Consider the following 14,780-nt stretch of genomic DNA (forward strand, 5'->3'; position numbering starts at 1 on the left):
GAAGTCCATCATTTAGAGTTCAGGGTTATGTCCTTTCTGTTGTTTTGTAACTTTGTTTTTCATAAAATTACAAATTCAGCTGGTGTACATTAAAACTACACAATGCCCTTTAGTGTAAGTTGTTTTTTGTTTTGGCCCTGCCTTGTAGGGTGACCATCTCTTTTAAAAGTTCAGATGCCTAATTGCATACTATGCACTGGGCTGCTGCTTGCACACATAAGTGTGTGTGTCTTCTGTACACTGCTGCTTGTCTAGTTTGTTTGAAAGTTTTTCTGTGACAATTTACAGCACTGTAGTCTAATATGTTTTACTTCTTCACCTCCTCTCTTACTTTTTCACCTAAACTGAGTAGGGTGTGTGTGTTTTTGTGTTTGTAAGACATATACATGATTAGACAGATTAGAAAAAAAATGATTCTGTTGTTTTCAGTATGCACTGAAACCAGGCCATGTACAAACTACAGCCCCAGGCAATTCATAATACACCCTAGTAAGCTTTATGTGGGTCTCTGCTTGTAGGTACTGTTAATGTTAAGTTTTTTGATTCCTTTTTTGATTCACGTTTAATTGCCAGGGCCCTATGTTTACATATATTGGTGTGTCAATGACTAATAGGTACAAAACGTTTTGGAACTGGCCCAGTAGATTGCCCCAGTGGGACTGCAATAGCTGAAACCTAATCTTCAAGGGCTTACAAGTTGTACATGCTGCTGCCAAGCTTCTAACCCCAAGTCCACCAAAAGATCCCATGTTATACCAATCCTTATGTAGTCTTTCAACTGGCTGCCGATCAAATTTAGGATCTAATTCAAGATCCTTGTAATCTTCCTTGCATGATCAGGCACCTGCCTACATTAAAAAGCTACTGCTGCCATTTAACACATGTAAGACTCCGAGGTCCTCTGATCAGTTTGTTATCTGTACCTTGCCCTGGGCTAAAGACTAAAGGAGATGGTGCTTTTGAGAATGTAGCTCCTAATCCTTGGAACACTCTCCCAGTGGAGCTGGAACTGTGGACACGAGTGACACCTCTAAAAGGCAGCTAAAGACACATTTGTTTAGACTTGCTTTTAGAGTGATTTGTTTCTTAATTTTTTGCTTTGCCTCTTTTTTTATTAGCTGGTTGTCTGCTTTAAATGTCTGTTCTGGCTCTGTCTCTTTGTTTGCTTTTTGTTTTTCTTTGTTTTTTTTGTGAAGTGCTTTGTGATGTCTGTTCTTGAAAGGTGCTAAATAAGTAAGTGTATTATTATTGTTATTATTATTATTATTACTTTGACCGTCAGAGTAAGTCCACTTACAGTGCCTTTTTTGTACTTTCAGACTGAGATTGTTATTGTAAGTGTGTGAAAACATTACAGAAAGGATCCCTGCAGAAAATGACTTCTTTTTTTTCTTTTTTTTTGAGAATTAAATCCTTCTAGACCAGAAGCAGAAACAGAAACAGCCTGTATGTCACTCTTGCCAAATCCACCATTTACAGAAATAATCATTTTATCATCATAAAACACACTTCATTCAAACTCGACAGACCACCAAAATATGTAAACATATGGCACAGGTTTAGAATTTCCCTACTTTTAGAGAAGAAATTTAAACTAATATTTTTATACATATATATATATATATATATATATATATATTTTTTTTTTTTTAAACTCAGGTAATGATACAAACTCAGAAAACTGAATAAACAAGCTGTTCTCAGAGGAAAAAAAGGTCACAGAACACTGTTTAAAGCTAGAGAAGTAGCAGGGTCCTTAAAACATAAACAAAGTAAAACAGTGTGAAATTGTGTTGTCTATTGCGTTTATTCAGGCATGAAAAGGAAGAGAGTTTGTTTATTTAGTTTTATTAAGATCTTCCTCTTCTAATTGAAATGTATGTCCCAAAACTACGTAGTGCACCTTTAAGTGTTATGTCAGTGCAGTAGAAGATATGTAGGAATATGCAGACACAGCATCTCTTTACCTTAAAATTTAAACCAGATTGATTCATGGCACTTTGGACAGTTTGGTGGTGATTCTATTCTGAAAGTTTGACTAAGTTCTGCAGTGACATTTAAAAATTGGTGACATCCACAAATTTGGAGCTGAGGTTAGGTTACGAATTTGGTTAAAGTGTGTTGTCCTACTCCTAGAAGAACCATTGCTAATATTGGAAAAGGTTCAGTGACAACAGGCAACAAGACAAGCAGAATTTAAATCGACCAATTTCCCAGTTTGCTTTGATCAGTCAGCCTCTGACATCTACTGTATAGTGGATGCAGTCACCTTCACATGCCCCATTCTGTGTGATATGGTTCATAATGTACCTACATTTCTGTGATAAATAACGCTCATGCACACCACAGCCACCTGCCTTCACTGGCAGAATAAAAAATTTATCTTATTTTGTAATCCCAACAGAAAGACCATTGTTGGCATAAAGCTCCATGTACTCTCTGCAAAAATCCTGTCTGCTGTTTGGTTTGTTTGTGTGTGCATTCTGAAATCTGAGAGGACATTTTAGACACTTCTGATCATGGCTGTTGTTTTTGACAAAAAGTGGAAGTATCTAGCATTTTGCCTCAATCCACTCAACCGTCCATTTAACTGAACTGGAACTGGACTTGCTTTTTGGTCTTGATGATGTTACAAGCCATTGCACAAGTTCATTTCACAGTAAAAATAAATAACACATTGTATGGCTCTTGCTCCACATCCCACTAGCAGGAGGCTCAATCATTCTAGGTCAGGCAGTATGAATAGATGACTGCAGAATAGGGTGCCAGAGGCATAAAGTACAATAGAGTTCTAATAATCATCTGGCTGAATAAATACACTACCCACATACCCGCTCTCTTAGCCTGGAGCTTGCTGGCTACCCTCTTCTGTTCGTGCTCTCTGGCCCGGCCTGTTTGCAGCCATGATTCAAATGAATGGGAGGTTTATTTTTGCTATATTTTCAGCTGTATTTGGGCATATGTTTTACTAGGCGGGCTCCAGTTCACCTTTGGACTCTTTAGTTGTGTGTCAGCCCCTGGCTGTGTCCCCCTACTGTCTGCCTGCCGGTGTCCTGGTGTCTGTTTGTGTGTCTGTCTAAAAGCACATGACTGAACCTGATTCAGCTCTTTCTTTCTCTAGACTCGACTTGATTCTGATGACAGCATGCATTCCCCTCATCCACCCTACCCACCCTGCTTATAAACACAAACACACAAAAACACAGAGTCATGCATACACACAACAAGAGAGCTCTAGTGTCATATTTAATGTGACAGATTTATGGTCTAAAACTTGGAGTGCACACTGACTTTAAGTCATTACTCAATCCAGAATCTATCTTTTAGTATCATCCACCCCATGTAGAAACTGTGGCTGTGAAAAATGTTGTTTTCATCCACACCTGGTCAGCTTACATTCATGGTGGTAACAATGAACTTTTAATAGTGGCGCAGAGAGAAATATATGATAATGTATTATCTGAAGAAACTTCTGAAACCATTTCTGCAGCATAATCAATCGCTCATCCATCTCTAAACTCAGCATGTTTCAAACATTCACAAAATACGGCTGGATACACTTTTCCATCTCGGTCCTCACATACACATTGTTGTCTTCCTTGAAGGCAGGTGCACCCAATGGTTTGGTGTTGTTTGTGATACATTTAACTTTCATATCAGGCCACATTTCCATACTGGGGAAGTTGTGAAATGCTCAAAAATAGCTATTTGGAACCTTCCAGCCAGACCTTCTAAACTAAATCCTCCATTAATTATCAGTACCACAGATAATATCTGATAACTCTCTACAGCGCCTTTCCACTCAGTAGGGCTCACAGCGAGTCACCAAGATGCAAAACCTGCACAGTAGAGAAAATAACCTTGGTGCAACCAAGACCCCAGGAAGAATGTCAGACTTTGAAGCCTATTTGACATAGTGGCCCAACTGTGTAATTACATTACGTGATGTGATGCACAGGGGCCAATAAAGGGTTTTTCCAGTCACATCCCCCGCAAAATGACTTGTTTTAATATCTGAACGTCACCAGCTCGGTCCACTAGCATTTAAAAAGTCTGGAAGAGTCGTACGAATAAATCATTTTATCCCTTTTCAAGTAAGACTAGGGCTCAAACAGAAGTTAGCCAGCGTGCATGCTTACTTTTTGGGTTCATACGCCACTGAGCAACTTTCATTGGAACTAACAGGACTTCACATCCACTGCTGTTTCAAGTTCTCACTATATGTTTATGGGTGTACTGTGGGAGAAATGCCAGATTGTCGGTGCAACAATGCGTTTCGCACCCTGCACCACCATGAAAAAAGGATCCCGTAGATCACTATAACAACACCCTTGAATGGTCTGCCTGTCAAAGAGATGTTGACTGTGTGTGTGTGTCTCTGTGTGGACATCAACACAGATTTTCACATGTGTCTGTTCCTGTTTATGCCTCTGCATACTGTTTTTGCATTAATGGGTTGAAAAATAAGCCAGATCTGATTACTGATGGAAGAGACAATGCTGGATAAAGCCATGCCTGCCAGTGTGGCCAGAAAGGTGGGTGGAATTGGTAGAGCGTACAGCAGAATGCGTTGTGGGGTCCACAAACAATAAGCCGGTGCACTGCCTGTTTGTGGGTGTGTTGATGAGTGGGAAAGAGGCCGTGGCATGCTTTGTTCCGGCCTTTAGCCAACCCTGTCAGAGCTAGCACACACTGTCCCGCCTGCCCAAACTGTAGTTCATCAAGAGGAATACTAGATATTATACAGAGCTAAAACACATTATTCCAGTGCTTCTGAAAAGGATTTCTCAGGAGGCACCATGCTGCTGCGTTCAGAGAGAGCTCCGAGGAGCCGGGCCACAGAGGTTAGACACAACACTCTGCTAAAATGACTCATGAGATCAAGAGTAAATGCAGGTTGCTGTCACAGGTTATTTATACTTATTTAGAGACCTGTAGAGAAAGGTTTGTGGAGCAACATGTTGTTTGTAGTGTCTGTTTGCAAGCTTTGTATTTTCTGGACTTTCTGTTCAAGTTTGTGGCTCAGCATTTGCAGTATTTCAAGTTGACACAACTTGTTGTGACAAAGAAAGACGTGTTGATTTTTAATATTCATAGCGGAATTTTTGAGTGCAGTCCAGACATCCACTTTGACATGTATGTGTGCTTTATCTGAGCACCACTGCTGATTTCTGTAATGTTAGGTGTATGAATGACACAGATTTTACATCAACAGAAAGTTACTGATCACATCAGATGAGCTTTTGGTGACGACTTTTTTCACATGTTCCATATTTGAGGGATGGGATCAGATCATCAATTTGTCTGTCTTATCATGTTAAAAACAGAGATAGCCCTCATAATAGGGTCATCATACTGGTATGTCCATGCTTTGTCAGCAGATGGCATGGGTCCAGGTAAAGGCTGGCTTTACGCTAGAATGCAGAGAGGGTTTTTTGTTTCTCTTTTTTTGTATCTGTTTTCTATTACCCTTCAAAAATCATCAATAAAAAGATCAGGAGCCCCCTACATGAACAACACACTCACAGTCAATGGACAAAAATACTCAATCTCTAAAAACCCTGAGGGACACAGGAGGGAGCAAGTTATTTATAACATGCTTTACGGTTATTACGATAATGACTGTGGTCTGTGAACCAAACACGCTGTGAGATCTTTCTAAATCTTCTGGTGTACAATTGAATTGCACATACCCAAAAACATTTATGGTCAATGACGTGTTAGATGCTGTTGCTATAGCAACAGCACCACCATCACTGTCTTTGAACGTGGTGAGTTTTTTTTTTTACTGCACTCACACATCATAAATAAAATGTGTGTTCACTGTGCTAAATTATGAATCAGTAAGTGTAATTGTACGTGTATGTGTGGGTGTGTGCACGTTTGTGTGTCCAATGAGTCCAATAAATTTCATCCTCAAGCCTCTAGTGCTTTTTCATGTGGCGTTAGTCTCCCCCTAAGCTCAAGGGTGTATCAAATTACTGAGATTTATTTGCCGCTATACAGTAAAGGTTGAAGATTCCCCTCACAGAAAATCCTATTCCTCGGGATCAAGTCCACACTCTGTCATACACTATATTGGTCTTTTTGTAGCCGAGAGCATTACACTTTAAGCCTGTTAGGTATGGATATTGGAGATTACTTAGCTCTCCCTCTCTCAGACAAACGTGTTGTGGGCTGAGGTCCAACAGACAGAAATAAAGGCAGTATTGCTTATAGACAACCACAGCTGAAGCACAACAAACAAAGAAACAACAGTCTGTTCTAACAGGCGTGAAGCGGCACATAGCAGCTCTGTCTTTTAATGGTGTTTAAACACCCACATTAAACCAAGAGGGTTAATTAATTTGTTCTTTTATTCAACAGATTTGCTAAATCTGCCAGTAAAATATAATGTCAATTGTACTTAAGACAGCAAGACTTAAAAAGTGTCTCTGAAAAGTTGATCCCTTGTGGATAATTGCAGCAGCAGTCAACTTGGATTTACTAAAGTAAATCGTGATATAGATTCACTGCAAAAAGTAAAGGGTCTGAAACCATCCTTGGAATCAACTCCTACACCACTTCTTTGTTGCTCATCCATATGCTTAGTTTGTTACAGTCATTATTGTGGCTCGTACAAAGCTTCAGTTTGTTGCTAGCACTGTAAGATGTTTCCATTTGTCACTCAAAAAATGTTTGTACTGCAGCAAACTCAAAAAATGTTTTTTTGCCAGAGTGTGGTGACCCTCACTGACACATCCACAAAATACTTCTGCAAACAATCTGTGACCAACTCTCTACATATTCTCCTACCCTGTTTATATACAAGCTCCACAATGCATAGGATAACAGTTATTTGAACGCCTTTACTGACCACGAGTCTTCAGTTGTGTTTAGTGTTGTTGGGTATGGAGTGTTTTGTTGTCTGCTATGTTGTGTCAGGCTGGCAGTGAATTGGCTTCTGTCCATAACAATGGTCACAGAGCCAATGACTGCACTTTATATCACACTATCAATGGAGCCTGAAAACCCAGAGCTTACAACTGTAACAGTACTGTAACACAGCAAGATGCCTATGATACACAGGAATACACTGATACAGTAGTACAGGTTAGCCTGATATCTAAAACTCTTGTGCTCAAAACATCTACTGCAATACAAGACAACAGCTCTGGAAGAAATACATTACAAAACTTAAACAAGCAGTATGTAAGTTTATTTGTCAAGAGCTGTCTCCAGTCGTGAAAAGCAACACCAATGGTGATGGAAACTCTTGTTCTGCTTCTATTTCTATTACTTGCTTCTTTGCTGCTGAACATGGTTTCTTGCCCTCGGGGTGCTACTTTTTAGTCGTCTCATGTTGGACTGAGGGCTGACTGGATGCTACGGTGACTCACCACCACCGCTTCAGGTACAAAGCGGTCTTCCGAGACAGGACAGGCAGAAACTAGGTAGTTAGTGTGCTAACTTTGGTACATATCAGTGCAACACAATACATAGAAGTCTTTGACGTAAAGTTGAAACCGTCACTGTTACTAGCTACTTTAATAGTGTTGAGCTCCACATAATACAGCACACTTCCACAAATTATGGCCCCAGAAGTGTTAACACAGAGAGACATTTTTCAAGTTTCCAAATAAATGTTAAAAGCTTCCACTAGGTAGTATTCATAGCATTATTTGTTTTTTAAAAGACACTAGCATCTGTAGATACTGGCATGATTAAGAGAAGAGCTGTCCAAGCATTGACAGTGATTTGTTTGATGATGATCAATTGTTTCTCATTTGTTGAACACTTTTGCCAGAGAATCTTAACTATATTTATTGGCAAATATTATTGTTCTGCTTTTGTTACTGTTTGCTGTTTATTAATTAAATCTTGCCCACTCATGTATCCAATAAATCATTGTTGTATGGAATGCAAAATACACTTTGAAGACTCAATCACTCACAAAGACACACTGGCAAATACACACACACACACACACACACTTTTAAACTTACGGTTTTACATGTTTCTCTTAGATTCACAACCCAGGGAGTTTAAGACAATAGTAGTTTGTGTAAAGCCATGGTATAAGACAGACAGTCAGGAGCTTGTTTGACACGCAGCCAATATTTTGCTATCATAAGATTGGCTCATAATCAGAGCGAGCAAACAATGATCGGCATAACAAAGTCTGCGAACTAGCCAAACTACTGTATAGTTACTGCAACAGAATTTAAAATTATCCATATAGTAGTTATATATATGCCAGTATGTGTTGATGCTCCCTGACACGTCTACGTCAACAGAGGACACATTTTACCTGTGCTGGGTTGGTGTTTCAGCAGACTTTGAACCAAACCTCAACAGAATCTGCAGCTGAGACCTAAAGAAGTCTGCATGTAGGATTTCTAATCAAATAGACTCACGTCTGATTGTTGTATGATACCTTTACCTAATGTAACATCTACAGTAGTCAATTGCAGTATTACATAAGAACTCTACTGTCTTTCAGTTAGATGTTTCTGTCGTAAGACTTTTATTTGCTCAAAGCTTCAAGAGAAACCATTACGGCACGGGATAAGACAAACACGAGCTGTAAATAGATCTCTGGCCTACTCCACTCCCTTTTCTGAACTTCGCCCTTTTTTCTCTTCTCCTATCTTCTATCTTTTGCACTACTCTCTTCCATTTCTTCCCCTCACGTGACCCCATTTCCTTGTGTTTCTGCCACAACACGTCATCGTGTTGCATTTTTAATGGGAACATGCTTCTAGACCTTCATACTCTGCAATAAATCCATGAATTATAGAATAAACTGACAAATAAAACTAGCAAAGCCATTTGCCTGTTTTTTTCCTTCTGATGAGAGGAGGTTTGAAAAGAGGAGCTTCTGTTTTCGTAGTGAACTTTGAGTCAGATGGGAGATGCAGTAGATCAGCTTCACTATACAGTCTCTACTCTGACTGTTTGCCTCTGACTTCCAAGTGCAACTTAGTTAATACTTGTTTACATCTTGTCTTGCTCTTGCTCAGCTGGGGAACTGAATAGATTGCATGATTCTTTTAATTTTCAGTCCATATTTATACAAGATAATCAAAAGGACACAACACATTGTGAACTATACAATAATGCATCACCTTAACTGTGTGACTGTAGTTTACCATCCTCATCTTGTTGAGCTGTGCTTGCCTTATTTTTTCCTGATAACTAATCTTACCATTTCTGACTCAACCACTTACCAACGCAGAGCCGAATTGTAACATTTATCGTCAAATTTTCCTCCAAATCCAGCACTTTTCTGAGGCTAGATGTGTGTACTTAAGTATTGCCCTAGCACAGTACACTTGTTTAAACCCATTATGTCAATTCATTTGAAGTTATTTTGACAAATGAAGGAAATACCAGAAACCCTTAGTATGACTAAACACAGGTGTTATTTAGTGCATTACTAAGGAAAGGTGTAAATTGCTTTCTCACTGCTGCTCAAAGCTGTTGCGTGAGTGTGGCTATGAAAAAACAGCCAGATTCGGCATCTACCTAATAGCGAAGCATGTCTCTCTCGATTTGTGCGTCTAATTAAAATGCAGTGCCCCTGCAGCAGGACAACCTCGATACAAAGCATTTGGGAGACAGGGGTCAAGGCCTGCCCACTCTCACTGCAGCCTTTATATAAGTGACTGTCAACAAAGCACAGACAGAAAATCAGGAACACTCTGTGCCAGATGAGGGTGTTGTGTTTGCTAACGTGACTGCACACAAGAATAAGCAGTGATGTTGACGCCACTATTTGTAGTATGAGCGTCTGTATTTCATTAAGTGAAACATCGTCAGCTAATGCTTAGGTTGGACTGAATTGATGGACGCTGACTGAATCTCTGCTCTGTAACAATTGTAATTTAGAGTACTTAGAGTACATTGTATATGTACATAACTTCCTACACATTTATTTATTAATTCAGTGCTTGCTAGTAATTAATTGAAGCAAATTGATCTCAACAGTTTGAGCTGTTCTGCTCATCAGTGACACTGTTGGGTTTGATTTAACAGACTGTCAGTCAGTGTCACAACTGTTTTCCACATCACTGTCAAACAGGCTGAATAGACGAGTCACTTGGCATCCTAACAGGTTTCACAACACAGATATGACAGCTCAAAGCTGACAAGGTCTACCTGAAGATTTGGAGGCACAAAATATCCCAGAATTGTTGTTACAAGAATAAGATCACTGACAATTTTTTTTAATTTTAAAGGCTACTTTGTTGTTATGTATGTTGTTATGCTATGAAATACTTAACTTCACTAAACAATGTCAACCCAGTCAGCAGTATAAATGTTGGCATTGTACGTTTCAGCAGACCAAGTACATGTTTAAACTTTACTTTTCTTTATGTTACAACTTCACATTTGTTCAATTTTCAACTTTAGCTTGTACAGTACATATGGTCTGGTTAGGTTCAGGTGCAAAAATCACTTGGTAAGGGACAGGAAAAGATCATGTTTTGGCTTATAATACCTAGTTTTGTTGCCACAAACTTGCCTGGAGATGTCCCGACATCTCATTTAAAACACAGCAGTGGTTTCACACTTACAAATTTTGAAACACCTCAAACATTGGTCTCTGCCTTGGCGGCATTTCTTGATGTGAAAGGAAGCTTGTGTAAATGTAACGTGAACTTGGTTTGCAGAAGCCTAATGTCAAACATTTTATTTTGCAGACTGGGATGACAATATAGTAGTTTGACCTCTTTCTAATGGATTTTAAACACATGTGACATGTAGGCATAGGCAATAGGCCTTGATGGGAATGTGGGAATACCTTCCGTCATATCTATCAGTCACCATATGTATGTCTTCACGATGCAGCAGGACTCTGTTTTGACAAGTTAAATCACTACTTCCACGTCCACTTGAGCCCTCTGCTCTTTCCAAACTGTTTAAGCTATGCTCATATCATCCTGACGTCTGACGATCCCCAGAGCATCTCGATGTCCCACTGCACTGGCTCACTGTGTTTATTGCCTAAGCAGTTGTTACGCTTTAGAGCATGTGTGTGTTTTACGGGCCAGCTCACATTAGGCCAGTATATGATCCTCCCGAATAAGCATCATGTTGGTGAGCATTGTAATTACTACTCATGCATGGCACAGCGTACTGTAGGCCAGCTGTGAGGGACCACGGGCTATGTAGCCATGTGGTAATGAGTGTAAATGTAGGGCAGTGAAAGTGTCTGACACACATAGGTTCATGCTGTATGGATTACACATGGATGCACATGAGCTATTGAACAGGATGTTAGATGTGCACACCTCCTTTTATAAAGCTAAGGCAAAAACCAAGGGAGAATAGCTGCAGAACACACTGAGTTAAAGAGGCAGGGAAGTCAGCAAGGGAGGCAGGGGGAGTCGTGTTGTCTCTGTAATTTCTGGCCACCTACCCAGGCTTTTATCAGGTAGTGGCAGATAATCCCCCCTTAGTGGTGGAGGAGACAAGAGCCTCCTCAGGGTACTGGACTAAAAGAAGGAACCTTTATCCGCTTTGTCCTGCTAACTGGAGTAGCTCTTCCACTCATTTTCTGCCACTGATGTGTGATCCTTTACAAGGTACTGCATAGTATTCAGGACATATTTCCAAATGTGCCAATTTTCAAACAAAGTAGGTAGGGCAGGGCAGAATTAGTCGGGGGTCTGAGTCCTGCAGGCATAATTCTGAGGACAATTCTAAGCACTTAAATCCAGAATACAAATAACAAAGCTGTGTCTCAATATCAGGTGCTTCCCTAAAACCTGGCTGCTGGCTAAATAGTCAGCTGCTGTTATATACTACGGTGAAGTGTCATTTCTGGGTAGGGGGGTCTCATAGAATGAACGTGAAGTCAGCATTGATATTAGGAGCGTTCAGAAAACTTTTCTTTTCTGGAAATTTCCACTTGTAGTAGCACAAAGATTTTGTAGCTATCTGTGAAAGAGATGTGCAGAGAATGAAGTCATATCCAAATCAAAGACAAAACAAATCAAATGGTGCTCTTGAAGAGTAATTTTTAATCGTATGTAGAGCAGACGAGGTAACATTGTGCCGAGCATCAAACTGAATCTGCAGGCTGTTTTCTTGGTAGATTGCCACAGATTCTAGGAGTTGATTATTGCTGCTGTTTCTTGCTCTGTCTGCACCGAGATGAAACACTATCTTTCTTTTCTCCCTTGCTTTCTCTCTTTCTCTCCTCTCATCTTTGTTTGTTTTCCCTTTCCTTTTTCTCGATCCAGCACAGCAGGGTTACCCCATCCTCATGACAGTAGTGTATGTAAGGAAGCTACAAACACCACCAGTCAAACTTGTATTCAGGGTTTTGGGTCTAGATGAGTACCGCTAATGAGTAAATATCTGCATCTTTTAATCTGCGTACTTATTGCAATCCTTTTAATAACACTTAATGGTAAAGCGTGCAAACTGTGGGCTTGCTATGAGAAAGATAGAAGATAAGACTCTGACACACTATCATAAACTCAAACTGATTAATCATGGCAGATGGAAGAGGAAGACACATGAAATGAGAAACAGAAATAATAGGAGGAAACAAACCATAAACTAATCATGTGATAGTAGTGAGCAGTAGCAGGTAACGGAGTATTGGTTTGCTGTTTAAAACCTTTGTGTCTACTTTGGTTATGAGCTTGTGCATATTGCAGCAGTTTTGGTACACCATTTTGGCTGTGCAAACATGAGGTTTTCTGTTACCTTCATAGTATATTTGTTAAAATATATTTTTGTCACTGTTCCCACACCAGACCAAACACTTATCTTTGAAATAAAGTGTGAGATGTGAGGTGAGACCCTGTGAGACTGAGAATTTTGTTGTGACTGCTGTTTGAGAGTGACAGACAAGTATCAGCTGCCTGAGACTTTCCTGCCATATTGGTAATCATCACTGAATGGCTTCTGTCTGCTCCTTCATTGGACAAAAATTTGTATTGAGTGACTAAGAGTACATATTTTATTCTAAAGGAAAACTGGATTTGTTTGTTGTTCTTTCTGCAGCAGTTCTATAAGTTGGGATGTGACTGAAGCGCTTTATCTATCTGTGATGAATTAGAGCTGTGGCTTTTTTGAAGAATGCAGATTTCTTTTGTGCTTTCTTTTATCTAGACTGAGCTTTTTCTCTGCATTAACATATGAGAGGTATGGTAATGCAGAGGCACTCTCTTGTTCCTCTGTGTGTCGACATGTTCATAATAATCATAATCATGCACAGGTCTCTAGGTATTTATGTCCATTATGTACATTTGTACATACTGGGGCTATAACTAACTAACTCATTACTACAACTAATTACAATTTTTTTTTTTGAATCAGTATTTCACTACACTATAAGCTTTATGTGCATCACCCAAGCAGTTTTGGCTAACAAAATGACTTTTCCCAGATCTTATGGTTTCAGTCCCCTCAGCCCCTAGTGGACATCTTTAAGTTTTTGTTTTTTTCATCTCTTTAAATTTTGTTAATAAGCTTTCTGGCTTGTGTTTATTTATCTGCTCCAGCTTTTCCAACTTTTTGTAGACAGATATGGTTAACTAATGGTCCAAAATTTTGTGAAATTGCATAGTTTTTATTGAATAATGTAAAATGTTCTCATGGGGGACATAACCACCCTGACAAATACATCTGTAAAATGTCCATATATTGTTAAAAATGGTCAAAACAGTTTCCCAGAGCGAAAAGTGAGGTCATCAAGTTCATTTACTATCATAGATGACATAGAAAAGCAGCAAATCCTTGCAAATTTTTTGCTTGAAAAATGCCTGAAACAATTAAAGATGCTGTAAGCGTCTTTATTTTAGCTAACTTCACTTCATCACCACATGAATGTGTAACAGTAAAAACCAGACACAGCAGCAAACAGGAGGATCCTGCCCTCTGCACGTTCATGAGCAGACAGGACCGCCTCTTTATGGAGTTCTCTATCCTGATTGGATAAAGTGGGCAGGGATAAAGAAAATGTCTTTTCATTTTTACTGCATGAGTGAGGGAGGAGAGAGATGAAGTACTGACCAAACACAATAAAACAGTGATTACTGTTGGAATATACAGTAGAGCTATTTAGCAGCTTTAATTTATTTCAAAAACAGTTGGAAATTATATTCCTGATGGAAATAGTTACCTACAATATGGCTTCACCAGTGCACGCACACTCCCACTCCCCAACTGTCTGTTATTATTGATATACACTTCTGTGTTAGTGGGTTAGAACTTCCTACGGCAGCTTATTTAGTGGTTTGAGGCAGGTTGTTGTGCTGGTACAGACAGGGCTGACTGCCAGACAATCCTACATGCCAACAACATTCTACCTCATGCACCTAGGAAAGCAGCAGTGAATGTCAATTTGCAGCCCACGGCCACATCCAGCCCACCAATTCTTCCAGTCTGGCATGCAGAATATTTACGATTTCAGAAAATGCTCATTTCTGTCATTACTGACCACGCCCAGCCCATCCTGAGAGGGATCGTGATCAGCTTGCCAACCCCTGACAATGAGCCAAAAATGCTGTGATTCACAGTTCAGCTGTCTACAAATTCAGATTATGTTCCAACTCCATCCTCTGCTGCTGGTGTCTCAGGCTGGTCATTGCTTTGAGTTGACAGCAGTGCGCTGGTTGGACTACAGGAGGGAACTCCAGAGTTGTCAGAAAATCACTAAGCTTGTGTATTCAATGCAATAGGTATCCCTTTGGTTTATTTTTGTTGGACCATTATTGTATTGAGCCTCAAACTGTGGATATTTGTTTGCTTGCTTGGATCCTGAGGAGAAGTTTTATTTG

The 14,780-nt window shown here is 39.7% G+C and overlaps 1 protein-coding gene across 1 annotated transcript in view; it reads left to right on the top strand.

The window, feature by feature from the left end:
• The window catches only part of shank3a (SH3 and multiple ankyrin repeat domains 3a), a 150,048-nt gene that overhangs the window by 40,914 nt on the left and 94,354 nt on the right, over nt 1-14,780 (top strand).

Source organism: Pagrus pagrus (genome assembly GCF_965226575.1).
Source record: "Pagrus pagrus genome assembly, chromosome: 10".
In the NCBI taxonomy this organism is placed as follows: domain Eukaryota; kingdom Metazoa; phylum Chordata; class Actinopteri; order Spariformes; family Sparidae; genus Pagrus; species Pagrus pagrus.